Genomic DNA, 15,074 nt, shown 5'->3' with positions numbered 1-15,074 from the left:
TTCTCGTGCGATGAGTTCATGGATCGCCCCCCCGAGGAATGATTTGGAGATGACGCCTCGCTCATGGTGGACGCGTCTCGCTCTTTCTGCTAGAAGTCACGTTTTGGCCTCTTAGTCCTTCTTACTAATCCCTTAATAAGCAGTCGTAAGCGCTGAAATTAATCCTCCCCCGCACCAATATTTACTGATAGGACGGATTTGGCGCGCGGATCGCGGGGCTGGAATTCCATTCACCGTCCAGTTCTAAATTGAATCATCGCTGGACGGTTTACATCGAGATAGAATTGCCTTCTACTTCAGGTGGTGCGGTGGAGGGGCGGCAGCCAGGAGTGTCCTTATTAGGGTGGGCAGCACGGAGGATCCAAAAGATGGTTGGCCGTCGGGGTCCCCTTTAAGTGGGTTTGCAGTTGGCATTGTCCTGGGGTGAGAGTTGGTTACCAGAAGTGTCCCCATGAGGGTTGCCTGCCAGAAATGTCCCTAAAAGGGTGGGCAGCCAGGGAAAGTGTGCCCATGAGGGTTGGCAGCCGGGGGGTGGAGGCGTGCCCATGAGGGTGGGCAGCCGGGGGGGTGGAGGTGTGCCCATGAGGGTGGGCAGCCGGGGGGTGGAGGTGTGCCCATGATCGTGGGCAGCCAGGCGGGGTGGTGCCCATGATCGTGTCCGTCTGCTCCCTGACCGAAGTCTCCTGTACGCCGGCAGACGTTTTTGGCTTACCCCCCAATGAATGGTATGTCAGCCGCCATGTTAAGGCAATAAGACAAAGTTCGCCAACTTATAAACTTGGCCGAGCGTCTGGTTTACCCGTCCGGACCCCCGTGTTTCTCTTACACATTCCTGCGCGGGCTTCAGCCCAGTCATCCTTATGTCATCCATGGAACGAGCGGCTCGTCTCTGATAAAGTAAACAGTGAGATTTCCGGAGCGCGACCTCTTGTTTATTGGGCTCTCACCGCTAATCAGTCTTAAAGAGGCTCCGCCGTGATTGACGTCCCTGGGATGGAGAACATTCCGGAGACTCCAGGGGGCCGATGTCACAGGCGGGCGCCGCTGGCAGATTTCTGGGCTCATTTGCAGCACATACTTTACCTGGTCACAAGTGATCGGACCCGGGTAAACCGCGTAGAAATTGGGTTATTCGCTTTTTATGCAAATTAGCAGGATGCATTAAAATGTAGGTTTGGACCTCATTAAGGAGATATTCGGCTCACGTCTCCATCAGCTCCCACTTGTCTCAGGCTACTGTCACATCCCCGGCCTGAATTCACCGGATCCGGCGCTGCCGGATGGAGACGAAATGTCTACCGGCCCCATTAAGTAGAAGATCCGTATGCAGACCAGTGGGGGACTGCATGCTGCGGTTTGTGTCCCGCCGATTCTCCGGTTGTCAGGCCCTACCTGCACTCGCCATAAGCCACGCACAGCGCCTCCATGCCCCATCCCGTGGCCCCATTAAGTAGAAGATCCGTATGCAGACCAGTGGGGGACTGCATGCTGCGGTTTGTGTCCCGCCGATTCTCCGGTTGTCTAGCCCTACCTGCACTCGCCATAAGCCACGCACAGCGCCTCCATGCCCCATCCCGTGGCCCCATTAAGTAGAAGATCCGTATGCAGACCAGCGGGGGACTGCATGCTGCGGTTTGTGTCCCGCTGATTCTCCGGTTGTCTAGCCCTACCTGCACTCTCCATAAGCCACGCACAGCGCCTCCATGCCCCATCCCGTGGCCCCATTAAGTAGAAGATCCGTATGCAGACCAGCGGGGGACTGCATGCTGCGGTTTGTGTCCCGCTGATTCTCCGGTTGTCAGGCCCTACCTGCACTCGCCATAAGCCACGCACAGCGCCTCCATGCCCCATCCCGTGGCCCCATTAAGTAGAAGATCCGTATGCAGACCAGTGGGGGACTGCATGCTGCGGTTTGTGTCCCGCTGATTCTCCGGTTGTCAGGCCCTACCTGCACTCGCCATAAGCCACGCACAGCACCTCCATGCCCCATCCCGTGGCCCCATTAAGTAGAAGATCCGTATGCAGACCAGTGGGGGACTGCATGCTGCGGTTTGTGTCCCGCCGATTCTCCGGTTGTCTAGCCCTACCTGCACTCGCCATAAGCCACGCACAGCGCCTCCATGCCCCATCCCGTGGCCCCATTAAGTAGAAGATCCGTATGCAGACCAGTGGGCGACTGCATGCTGCGGTTTGTGTCCCGCTGATTCTCCGGTTGTCAGGCCCTACCTGCACCCGCCATAAGCCACGCACAGCGCCTCCATGCCCCATCCCGTGGCCCCATTAAGTAGAAGATCCGTATGCAGACCAGTGGGGGACTGCATGCTGCGGTTTGTGTCCCGCCGATTCTCCGGTTGTCTAGCCCTACCTGCACCCGCCATAAGCCACGCACAGCGCCTCCATGCCCCATCCCGTGGCCCCATTAAGTAGAAGATCCGTATGCAGACCATCGGGGGACTGCATGCTGCGGTTTGTGTCTCGCTGATTCTCCGGTTGTCAGGCCCTACCTGCACCCGCCATAAGCCACGCACAGCGCCTCCATGCCCCATCCCGTGGCCCCATTAAGTAGAAGATCCGTATGCAGACCATCGGGGGACTGCATGCTGCGGTTTGTGTCTCGCTGATTCTCCGGTTGTCAGGCCCTACCTGCACTCGCCATAAGCCACGCACAGCGCCTCCATGCCCCATCCCGTGGCCCCATTAAGTAGAAGATCCGTATGCAGACCAGTGGGGGACTGCATGCTGCGGTTTGTGTCCCGCTGATTCTCCGGTTGTCTAGCCCTACCTGCACTCGCCATAAGCCACGCACAGCGCCTCCATGCCCCATCCCTTGGCCCCATTAAGTAGAAGATCCGTATGCAGACCAGTGGGGGACTGCATGCTGCGGTTTGTGTCCCGCTGATTCTCCGGTTGTCACGCCCTACCTGCACTCTCCATAAGCCACGCACAGCGCCTCCATGCCCCATCCCGTGGCCCCATTAAGTAGAAGATCCGTATGCAGACCATCGGGGGACTGCATGCTGCGGTTTGTGTCCCGCCGATTCTCCGGTTGTCAGGCCCTACCTGCACTCGCCATAAGCCACGCACAGCGCCTCCATGCCCCATCCCGTGGCCCCATTAAGTAGAAGATCCGTATGCAGACCAGTGGGCGACTGCATGCTGCGGTTTGTGTCCCGCTGATTCTCCGGTTGTCAGGCCCTACCTGCACTCGCCATAAGCCACGCACAGCGCCTCCATGCCCCATCCCGTGGCCCCATTAAGTAGAAGATCCGTATGCAGACCAGCGGGGGACTGCATGCTGCGGTTTGTGTCCCGCTGATTCTCCGGTTGTCAGGCCCTACCTGCACTCGCCATAAGCCACGCACAGCGCCTCCATGCCCCATCCCGTGGCCCCATTAAGTAGAAGATCCGTATGCAGACCAGTGGGGGACTGCATGCTGCGGTTTGTGTCCCGCCGATTCTCCGGTTGTCTAGCCCTACCTGCACTCTCCATAAGCCACGCACAGCGCCTCCATGCCCCATCCCGTGGCCCCATTAAGTAGAAGATCCGTATGCAGACCAGTGGGGGACTGCATGCTGCGGTTTGTGTCCCGCCGATTCTCCGGTTGTCTAGCCCTACCTGCACTCGCCATAAGCCACGCACAGCGCCTCCATGCCCCATCCCGTGGCCCCATTAAGTAGAAGATCCGTATGCAGACCAGTGGGGGACTGCATGCTGCGGTTTGTGTCTCGCTGATTCTCCGGTTGTCAGGCCCTACCTGCACTCGCCATAAGCCACGCACAGCGCCTCCATGCCCCATCCCGTGGCCCCATTAAGTAGAAGATCCGTATGCAGACCAGTGGGGGACTGCATGCTGCGGTTTGTGTCCCGCTGATTCTCCGGTTGTCAGGCCCTACCTGCACTCGCCATAAGCCACGCACAGCGCCTCCATGCCCCATCCCGTGGCCCCATTAAGTAGAAGATCCGTATGCAGACCAGTGGGGGACTGCATGCTGCGGTTTGTGTCCCGCCGATTCTCCGGTTGTCTAGCCCTACCTGCACTCGCCATAAGCCACGCACAGCGCCTCCATGCCCCATCCCGTGGCCCCATTAAGTAGAAGATCCGTATGCAGACCAGTGGGCGACTGCATGCTGCGGTTTGTGTCCCGCTGATTCTCCGGTTGTCAGGCCCTACCTGCACTCGCCATAAGCCACGCACAGCGCCTCCATGCCCCATCCCGTGGCCCCATTAAGTAGAAGATCCGTATGCAGACCAGTGGGGGACTGCATGCTGCGGTTTGTGTCCCGCCGATTCTCCGGTTGTCTAGCCCTACCTGCACCCGCCATAAGCCACGCACAGCGCCTCCATGCCCCATCCCGTGGCCCCATTAAGTAGAAGATCCGTATGCAGACCATCGGGGGACTGCATGCTGCGGTTTGTGTCTCGCTGATTCTCCGGTTGTCAGGCCCTACCTGCACTCGCCATAAGCCACGCACAGCGCCTCCATGCCCCATCCCGTGGCCCCATTAAGTAGAAGATCCGTATGCAGACCAGTGGGGGACTGCATGCTGCGGTTTGTGTCCCGCCGATTCTCCGGTTGTCTAGCCCTACCTGCACCAGCCATAAGCCACGCACAGCGCCTCCATGCCCCATCCCGTGGCCCCATTAAGTAGAAGATCCGTATGCAGACCATCGGGGGACTGCATGCTGCGGTTTGTGTCTCGCTGATTCTCCGGTTGTCAGGCCCTACCTGCACTCGCCATAAGCCACGCACAGCGCCTCCATGCCCCATCCCGTGGCCCCATTAAGTAGAAGATCCGTATGCAGACCAGTGGGGGACTGCATGCTGCGGTTTGTGTCCCGCCGATTCTCCGGTTGTCTAGCCCTACCTGCACCCGCCATAAGCCACGCACAGCGCCTCCATGCCCCATCCCGTGGCCCCATTAAGTAGAAGATCCGTATGCAGACCATTGGGGGACTGCATGCTGCGGTTTGTGTCTCGCTGATTCTCCGGTTGTCAGGCCCTACCTGCACCCGCCATAAGCCACGCACAGCGCCTCCATGCCCCATCCCGTGGCCCCATTAAGTAGAAGATCCGTATGCAGACCATCGGGGGACTGCATGCTGCGGTTTGTGTCTCGCTGATTCTCCGGTTGTCAGGCCCTACCTGCACTCGCCATAAGCCACGCACAGCGCCTCCATGCCCCATCCCGTGGCCCCATTAAGTAGAAGATCCGTATGCAGACCAGTGGGGGACTGCATGCTGCGGTTTGTGTCCCGCCGATTCTCCGGTTGTCTAGCCCTACCTGCACCCGCCATAAGCCACGCACAGCGCCTCCATGCCCCATCCCGTGGCCCCATTAAGTAGAAGATCCGTATGCAGACCATCGGGGGACTGCATGCTGCGGTTTGTGTCTCGCTGATTCTCCGGTTGTCAGGCCCTACCTGCACCCGCCATAAGCCACGCACAGCGCCTCCATGCCCCATCCCGTGGCCCCATTAAGTAGAAGATCCGTATGCAGACCATCGGGGGACTGCATGCTGCGGTTTGTGTCTCGCTGATTCTCCGGTTGTCAGGCCCTACCTGCACTCGCCATAAGCCACGCACAGCGCCTCCATGCCCCATCCCGTGGCCCCATTAAGTAGAAGATCCGTATGCAGACTAGTGGGGGACTGCATGCTGCGGTTTGTGTCCCGCTGATTCTCCGGTTGTCTAGCCCTACCTGCACTCGCCATAAGCCACGCACAGCGCCTCCATGCCCCATCCCGTGGCCCCATTAAGTAGAAGATCCGTATGCAGACCAGTGGGGGACTGCATGCTGCGGTTTGTGTCCCGCTGATTCTCCGGTTGTCACGCCCTACCTGCACTCTCCATAAGCCACGCACAGCGCCTCCATGCCCCATCCCGTGGCCCCATTAAGTAGAAGATCCGTATGCAGACCAGTGGGCGACTGCATGCTGCGGTTTGTGTCCCGCTGATTCTTCGGTTGTCAGGCCCTACCTGCACTCGCTATAAGCCACGCACAGCGCCTCCATGCCCCATCCTGTGGCCCCATTAAGTAGAAGATCCGTATGCAGACCAGCGGGGGACTGCATGCTGCGGTTTGTGTCCCGCTGATTCTCCGGTTGTCAGGCCCTACCTGCACTCGCCATAAGCCACGCACAGCGCCTCCATGCCCCATCCCGTGGCCCCATTAAGTAGAAGATCCGTATGCAGACCAGTGGGGGACTGCATGCTGCGGTTTGTGTCCCGCCGATTCTCCGGTTGTCTAGCCCTACCTGCACTCTCCATAAGCCACGCACAGCGCCTCCATGCCCCATCCCGTGGCCCCATTAAGTAGAAGATCCGTATGCAGACCAGTGGGGGACTGCATGCTGCGGTTTGTGTCCCGCCGATTCTCCGGTTGTCTAGCCCTACCTGCACTCGCCATAAGCCACGCACAGCGCCTCCATGCCCCATCCCGTGGCCCCATTAAGTAGAAGATCCGTATGCAGACCAGTGGGGGACTGCATGCTGCGGTTTGTGTCTCGCTGATTCTCCGGTTGTCAGGCCCTACCTGCACTCGCCATAAGCCACGCACAGCGCCTCCATGCCCCATCCCGTGGCCCCATTAAGTAGAAGATCCGTATGCAGACCAGTGGGGGACTGCATGCTGCGGTTTGTGTCCCGCTGATTCTCCGGTTGTCAGGCCCTACCTGCACTCGCCATAAGCCACGCACAGCGCCTCCATGCCCCATCCCGTGGCCCCATTAAGTAGAAGATCCGTATGCAGACCAGTGGGGGACTGCATGCTGCGGTTTGTGTCCCGCCGATTCTCCGGTTGTCTAGCCCTACCTGCACTCGCCATAAGCCACGCACAGCGCCTCCATGCCCCATCCCGTGGCCCCATTAAGTAGAAGATCCGTATGCAGACCAGTGGGCGACTGCATGCTGCGGTTTGTGTCCCGCTGATTCTCCGGTTGTCAGGCCCTACCTGCACTCGCCATAAGCCACGCACAGCGCCTCCATGCCCCATCCCGTGGCCCCATTAAGTAGAAGATCCGTATGCAGACCAGTGGGGGACTGCATGCTGCGGTTTGTGTCCCGCCGATTCTCCGGTTGTCTAGCCCTACCTGCACCCGCCATAAGCCACGCACAGCGCCTCCATGCCCCATCCCGTGGCCCCATTAAGTAGAAGATCCGTATGCAGACCATCGGGGGACTGCATGCTGCGGTTTGTGTCTCGCTGATTCTCCGGTTGTCAGGCCCTACCTGCACCCGCCATAAGCCACGCACAGCGCCTCCATGCCCCATCCCGTGGCCCCATTAAGTAGAAGATCCGTATGCAGACCAGTGGGGGACTGCATGCTGCGGTTTGTGTCCCGCCGATTCTCCGGTTGTCAGGCCCTACCTGCACTCGCCATAAGCCACGCACAGCGCCTCCATGCCCCATCCCGTGGCCCCATTAAGTAGAAGATCCGTATGCAGATCAGTGGGGGACTGCATGCTGCGGTTTGTGTCCCGCCGATTCTCCGGTTGTCAGGCCCTACCTGCACTCGCCATAAGCCACGCACAGCGCCTCCATGCCCCATCCCGTGGCCCCATTAAGTAGAAGATCCGTATGCAGACCAGTGGGGGACTGCATGCTGCGGTTTGTGTCCCGCCGATTCTCCGGTTGTCAGGCCCTACCTGCACTCGCCATAAGCCACGCACAGCGCCTCCATGCCCCATCCCGTGGCCCCATTTGTTCCTGATGGGTTGTTTGTGTGTAACAGGAATAAGGAGAGAAAATATGAAAATGGCAAGAGAGCATGTTTTTAAGATAATAGGCAGAACGGGTTAAAAAAGTAAGTTTTAACTCTGCGCTGCTTTCTGAACCTTATGGGGCCCCTGATGGTCTCTGCTTCAGTCTTGACACAGGATATGGCATGAAATGGCGAATGGCTGCCCGGCTCCGCCAGCGATGGTCTGAGCGGGCATTTCCCAGATGTAACTGAACCTTGTATGTGGAAATATTGTGGAAGACCGTCTCTATTAATGCACAAATCTGATATATAAGGCCTTTCTCCCCTTCCCTGAGCTGAAGAGCTGACTAATCTGCCCCTCGCTACCTGACAACCACATCAAATGCAACATTGTAGCCGTAACCAGTGGGTGCCAGGGAAAGACCCCCCGGGTGCCAGCAACCCCAGGCACGCCACTGGCAGTAACTTGGCAGCAGTCATGGCCGTGGCTTCCCATCTCCGATTGTACTGTACATATTGAGGTCTGGGTCCGTGCGCCTAGAGATCGCTGCGTCCTGACTGAAATGTGCGGATGGCGTTGGTCTTGTAGTCGATGTCACTTTCTTCTGCAGATGTGAGTGGTACCCAGGCGTCCTGCGGCGCCGCTACGTGTTTGCGTGCTTCCCTCTCGCTGATCTGTTGTGTAGCCGTCTCCTTGCTTTGCTGTCTGGTTCTGGTTATGTTGATGATGTGTTTTGGCTTGGGGGGGGGGGGGGGGGTGGTTTGGTTGTCCGAGCGTCGCGGAGAGACGAGTCAGGATCGCTGCACTCTCCAGAATCCCGCTGTGCGTGACTTGTCATCTCGCCCTGTCCAGCATTGTACTCGTCCCTTGTGGACTGTCCGGATGCCTTCCCCATGTGATGGAGCCGGAGAAGGAACGCTGGCTGGAAACTTGCGCAATTCCCCACAAATTCAATAAATTAATTTAATTTTTCAATATTGGAGAATTTCTTCGCTTCTGCTTTATTTTCTGTCTTTTTGCTTCTGTTGTTCCAAGAAAAATGTGGGCAGATTCTGTAAATTGTTCCGAGGGGCTGAAGGGCCAAAATAACCACATAACGGGGCAGCTCCAAACACCGGCCCAGGTCAGCGGGACGGCGACTGGGCCCCAATACAGGATGCCTAGGGGCCAAATGACGACCCCTCCATGACATATTGACACTTTTACCATTTTCATTTCCTTTCGTCTCTTCTTGCTTCTCCTTCCTCTTGTCTTCCGTCATTTTCTTCCTTGTTCTCTCCTTTCCTCCCTCCATTCCATGATAATTGCTTTCTTTTCCATTCCTCTTCCGTCGTGTTCCATCATTTCCCCTCTAGGTCCTGCTTCTCTTCTTCTTGCTTTCCTCTTTTTTTCCATCATTTCCTTCCTTGTTCCATCTGACTCCCCTGTTCTCCTTGCTCCACCATCTTCTCTCCCCTCATTTCCTCCATTCTTCCTCCCTTCTATTCTCACTGCTTAATTTTCCTCTCTTCTTCCATCTCCTTCCTCCTTCCTTCTGTTCACTGAACTTCTCCTTCATTCCTCCTTCTGGCTGTTCTCCTTACTTTTCCCTTCCTCCCTTTCTATTCTTCTTGCTTCCCCTCCTCTTTTCTTCCATCCATACCTTCCTTCCTTCTGTTCACCTTCCCTCATTTCTTTCATCTTCTTTCTGTTCTCCTGTATCCTTCTTCTTCATGCAGTCACCTGTCCCCTCTGCCCCGGCTTCTTGTCCTCTCTGCCCCGGCTTCTTGTCCTCTCTGCCCCGGCTTCTGGTCCTCTCTGCCCCGGCTTCTTGTCCTCTCTGCCCCGGCTTCTTGTCCTCTCTGCCCCGGCTTCTGGTCCTCTCTGCCCCGGCTTCTTGTCCTCTCTGCCCCGGCTTCTTGTCCTCTCTGCCCCGGCTTCTTGTCCTCTCTGCCCCGGCTTCTTGTCCTCTTTGCCCCGGCTTCTTGTCCTCTTTGCCCCGGCTTCTTGTCCTCTCTGCCCCGGCTTCTGGTCCGCTCTGCCCCGGCTTCTGGTCCGCTCTGCCCCGGCTTCTGGTCCGCTCTGCCCCGGCTTCTGGTCCGCTCTGCCCCGGCTTCTTGTCCTCTTTGCCCCGGCTTCTTGTCCTCTCTGCCCCGGCTTCTGGTCCTCTCTGCCCCGGCTTCTGGTCCTCTCTGCCCCGGCTTCTGGTCCTCTCTGCCCCGGCTTCTGGTCCTCTCTGCCCCGGCTTCTGGTCCTCTCTGCCCCGGCTTCTGGTCCTCTCTGCCCCGGCTTCTGGTCCTCTCTGCCCCGGCTTCTGGTCCTCTCTGCCCCGGCTTCTGGTCCTCTCTGCCCCGGCTTCTGGTCCTCTCTGCCCCGGCTTCTGGTCCTCTCTGCCCCGGCTTCTGGTCCTCTCTGCCCCGGCTTCTGGTCCTCTCTGCCCCGGCTTCTGGTCCTCTCTGCCCCGGCTTCTGGTCCTCTCTGCCCCGGCTTCTGGTCCTCTCTGCCCCGGCTTCTGGTCCTCTCTGCCCCGGCTTCTGGTCCTCTCTGCCCCGGCTTCTCGTCCTCTCTGCCCGCCTGTTTAACCCCGAGAGGTAGGAATAAACAGCCGTCTTTTTGCATCTCTCGCTCTGGCAAGGTCTAATCCGTAGGGATGAATGAGGAATGAAAACATTGTGTGATCCAGAGCAGATACGAGAGAAGAAACATCTGCAATAAACAGGACGGCAGTAAAGGAGCGCAGCGCGGACAGCTGCTAAATCCTATACCAACCTCTAGCCTGGAGAAGATGCCCTGAATGTTCATGTGTCAGTGCTTTGTATCGCATTCTATTCATGAACCAGGCAGAGCTCACCCTCTAGCTCTCCATGTGTCTGTCCTCTGCACTACATCTCCCATCATACCTTGATGGCCTGTGACTGTCGGGGTAAGCCGAATACTGCTCCCCATTAGTAGCAGTAGGATGGGCCCCCGGGGGGACTCGGAGGGCCAGACGCCTGTGTTACAGAATAGCTTGTGAAACACAATGTAACAAGAATCAGAAACCTTGTATAACAGGAAAACAGTTTTGTAACTTTGTAATTTGTGGGGCTAGAAATAAACAATGTACTGGTTCCATCTCACAAGGATCATTGGGGGGGTCTTAAGGGTCTTAATCCCATGTCTCCTGCCATTAGCCTGGGGACAGGGAAAAGACAGAGGCTGTTGGAAAGATCTGCCTGTATGCGGTGGACCGATCTGCGAGCACAACCCTCACTATCCCTGAGCTGTCCGTGAGGAGATCCCCCGCAGAGGTTCCTGGACAGTCTCCTCATCAGACTTCTCCATCTTTTCCTCGTCCCACTGTCTGCTCAATAATTAAGGACCAGAAAGTTACAATCCTGATGTCTCGCCCCCGACCGAGAGATGAGCAGGTGCCGGATAGCTGCCCCTGCTGGAGGTGGTCACCCAGCTCTGCACGGACCCTGAAGGCCGTATGCTGCAGAACGTCGCCCCCTCTGCCCCCCCTCTCCTAATGACCCCTCCATCTTTGTCTCACTGTAGTTCTAGCATTCTCTTCCTGAAGCAGGCTGCTCAGGATGAACAGCTACTCCATAGTTGAGAAGACCTAGACTGGAATGAGCAGACTGTGGGTAATAGACTAGTTATCAGGCTTCCTGCAGGATTAGAAAATGTGCATGCTTGCTTCCAGAACAGCGCCCCACCTGTCCCTAGGTCGTGTCTGGTATTCCAGCTCAATTGAAGTGAATGAGGCTGAGCTGTGATGCAACACGCAACTGCCGGCAGATGTGGGGCTGTTTTTGGAAGAAGGCCGCCATCTTTCTCTTCCTTTATTTCTGCTGTCCCTTTAAATTGGATGATAAGATTTGCGTCGTGGATGATGAGTGTCCTGTTAGCGGTGGCTCCTGATGTATCCCGCGGTATGATCCCTGTCTTGTCTCCTTGTCACCAGTCTCTTGTTGCTAGCAACCCCACCGAAACATTGCTCCAGAGCACCGCGGAGCACGCCATTTACCGCTATAGAAGGATTACCGGATCACTCCGAGGCTGATAAATTGATCTGTTTTCTCGCTGAACACATTTCATCCGAGGTCAGGTGTTGTCTTATATAACAGAGCAGCGCAGGAATGTTCCGCGACTAATACAGCTCAGCTACACAGAGAAAGCAAGGACCCGCCGTGTCAGTTTAAAGGGCCAGAGCACACCTGATGAGGAGGCTGCAAGGTGGTCCATTCACAAGCCTATGCTGCTTAGCTCACAGACGATTGTCTATACTGGATGCAATTGCAACAAAACCCCAGCTGTGAAGCCATGAAAGGCTTTCAAGAAGTAGATGTGTGCAAGAAGTCACTGACAACAAGCAGAGCTTTCTAATACATGGTGATTAAGCTTTATCTTCAGAAGACTGGAACAAGCTCCATGTTTTTCTGGTGTATTGTGGTCCTCAATTTAGGAATGATTTGAGACTAGTGGATCCTGGCAGAGCTTGCAGCACAGAGGATTTCAGGATAGGAGTGCGCTGATCTTGTGACAGTCCGAGACGATATAAGTGAGGGACATGGACATGTGGAGTCTCTGTGGGGAGAGATACATGGAGGAAAAAACTATAATAATTTACTAATAGGAGTTTACTATAAACCACCTAATATACCAGAGTCCACAGAAAATCTACTACTAGACGAGATAGACGAGGCGGCAAATCATAATGAGGAGGTTATTATGGGGGAACTCCGCAGATATAGACTGGGAAACTGAGACCTGTACATCTCATAGAGGAAACAGGTTCTTGGCAATAACCAAAGACAATGACCTCTCCCAACTGGTCCAGGACCCGACTAGAGGGACGGCCGTACTGGACTTAGTACTAACCAATAGGCCCGACAGAACTACAGACGTGCAGGTCGGGGGACACCTGGGAAATAGTGACCAGAAAGTAATAACCTTCCAATTATCATTCAAAAGAGGGTTTCTACAGGGAGGAACAAAAATACCAAACTTCAAAAAAGCTAAATTAGCCAACTAAGAGAGGCCTTAGGCCTAACTAACTGGGACAAAGTCCTCAAAAATAAAAATACAGACACAAAATGGGATATCTTTAAAAGCATCCTAAAATTTTATTGTGGGAGGTACATACCGTATGGGAATAAAAGCCCTCTACAGAGTAATGAGGGGGGAGTCGCAGAGAGCGAGGAGGAGAAAGCAAAGCTGTTAAATATATTTATCTCCACTGTATTCACTGAGGAACATAAACTGTCAGATAAAATGCAGAATGTAAAAGTAAATTCCCCATTAAAAGTGTCCTGTCTGACCCAGGAAGAAGTACAGCGGCGTCTTAAAAGATTAAAATAGACAAATCACCGGGACCAGATGGCATACACCCCCCCGTATCCTAAGGGAATTAAGTAATGTCATAGCCAGACCCTTATTTCTGATATTTATGGACTCTATACTGACAGGGAATGTCCCACAGGATTGGCGCATAGCAAATGTGGTGCCAATATTTAAAAGGGTTCAAAACAGAGCCTGGAAACTATAGGCCGGTAAGTCTAACATCTGTGGTGGGTAAACTGTGTGAAGGTTTTCTAAGAGATGCTATCTTAGAGGATCTCAATGAAGATAAGCAAATACCGCCATATCAGCATGGCTTCATGAGGAATCGGTCATGTCAAACTAATTTAATCAGTTTCTATGAGGAGGTAAGTTCTAGACTTGACAGCGGCGAATCAATGGATGTCGTATATCTGGACTTCTCCAAAGCATTTGACACTGTACCGCATAAAAGGTTAATATATAAAATGAGAATGCTCGGACTGGGAGAAAACGTCTGTAAGTGGGTAAGTAACTGGCTGAGGGATAGAAAACAGAGGGTGGTTATTAACGGTACACACTCAGATTGGGTCACTGTCACTAGTGGGGTACCTCAGGGGTCAGTACTGGAGGGGTCACTGTCACTAGTGGGGTACCTCAGAGGTCAGTACTGGAGGGGTCACTGTCACTAGTGGGGTACCTCAGAGGTCAGTACTGGAGGGGTCACTGTCACTAGTGGGGTACCTCAGAGGTCAGTACTGGAGGGGTCACTGTCACTAGTGGGGTACCTCAGGGGTCAGTACTGGAGGGGTCACTGTCACTAGTGGGGTACCTCAGAGGTCAGTACTGGAGGGGTCACTGTCACTAGTGGGGTACCACAGGGGTCAGTACTGGAGGGGTCACTGTCACTAGTGGGGTACCTCAGGGGTCAGTACTGGAGGGGTCACTGTCACTAGTGGGGTACCTCAGAGGTCAGTACTGGAGGGGTCACTGTCACTAGTGGGGTACCACAGGGGTCAGTACTGGAGGGGTCACTGTCACTAGTGGGGTACCTCAGGGGTCAGTACTGGAGGGGTCACTGTCACTAGTGGGGTACCACAGGGGTCAGTACTGGAGGGGTCACTGTCACTAGTGGGGTACCACAGGGGTCAGTACTGGAGGGGTCACTGTCACTAGTGGGGTACCTCAGGGGTCAGTACTGGAGGGGTCACGGTCACTAGTGGCGTACCTCAGGGGTCAGTACTGGAGGGGTCACGGTCACTAGTTACATGATCTTTTAGAAGGCTTGCACAGTAAAATATCATTTTTTGCAGATGACCCTAAACTGTGTAAAGTAATTGACACTAGAGAGGACATTATACTGTATATATGTGTGTGTGTGTGTGTGTATATATATATATATATATATATATATATATATTACAGAGGACAGTAGACTGTATATATACTAGAGGACAGTAGACTGTATATATACTAGAGGACAGTAGACTGTATATATACTAGAGGACAGTAGACTGTATATATACTAGAGGACAGTAGACTGTATATATACTAGAGGACAGTAGACTGTATAGATACTAGAGGACAGTAGACTGTATAGATACTAGAGGACAGTAGACTGTATAGATACTAGAGGACAGTAGACTGTATAGATACTAGAGGACAGTAGACTGTATAGATACTAGAGGACAGTAGACTGTATAGATACTAGAGGACAGTAGACTGTATAGATACTAGAGGACAGTAGACTGTATAGATACTAGAGGACAGTAGACTGTATAGATACTAGAGGACAGTAGACTGTATAGATACTAGAGGACAGTAGACTGTATAGATACTAGAGGACAGTAGACTGTATATATACTAGAGGACAGTAGACTGTATATATACTAGAGGACAGTGTACTGTATATATACTAGAGGACAGTGTACTGTATATATACTAGAGGACAGTAGACTGTATAGATACTAGAGGACAGTAGACTGTATAGATACTAGAGGACAGTAGACTGTATAGATACTAGAGGACAGTAGACTGTATAGATACTAGAGGACAGTAGACTGTATATACACTACAGAGGACAGTAG

General features: G+C 54.5%; 1 protein-coding gene across 6 annotated transcripts in view; it reads left to right on the top strand.

The window, feature by feature from the left end:
• Positions 1-15,074, top strand: part of SBF2 (SET binding factor 2) — a 293,682-nt gene that overhangs the window by 107,770 nt on the left and 170,838 nt on the right. The gene's annotated exons all lie outside the window — the stretch shown is intronic.

This window comes from Bufo bufo, chromosome 10, assembly GCF_905171765.1.
Source record: "Bufo bufo chromosome 10, aBufBuf1.1, whole genome shotgun sequence".
In the NCBI taxonomy this organism is placed as follows: Eukaryota; Metazoa; Chordata; class Amphibia; order Anura; family Bufonidae; genus Bufo; species Bufo bufo.
The sequence above is the reverse complement of the archived record's forward strand: the minus strand, read 5'-3'. Positions and strand labels throughout refer to the sequence as shown.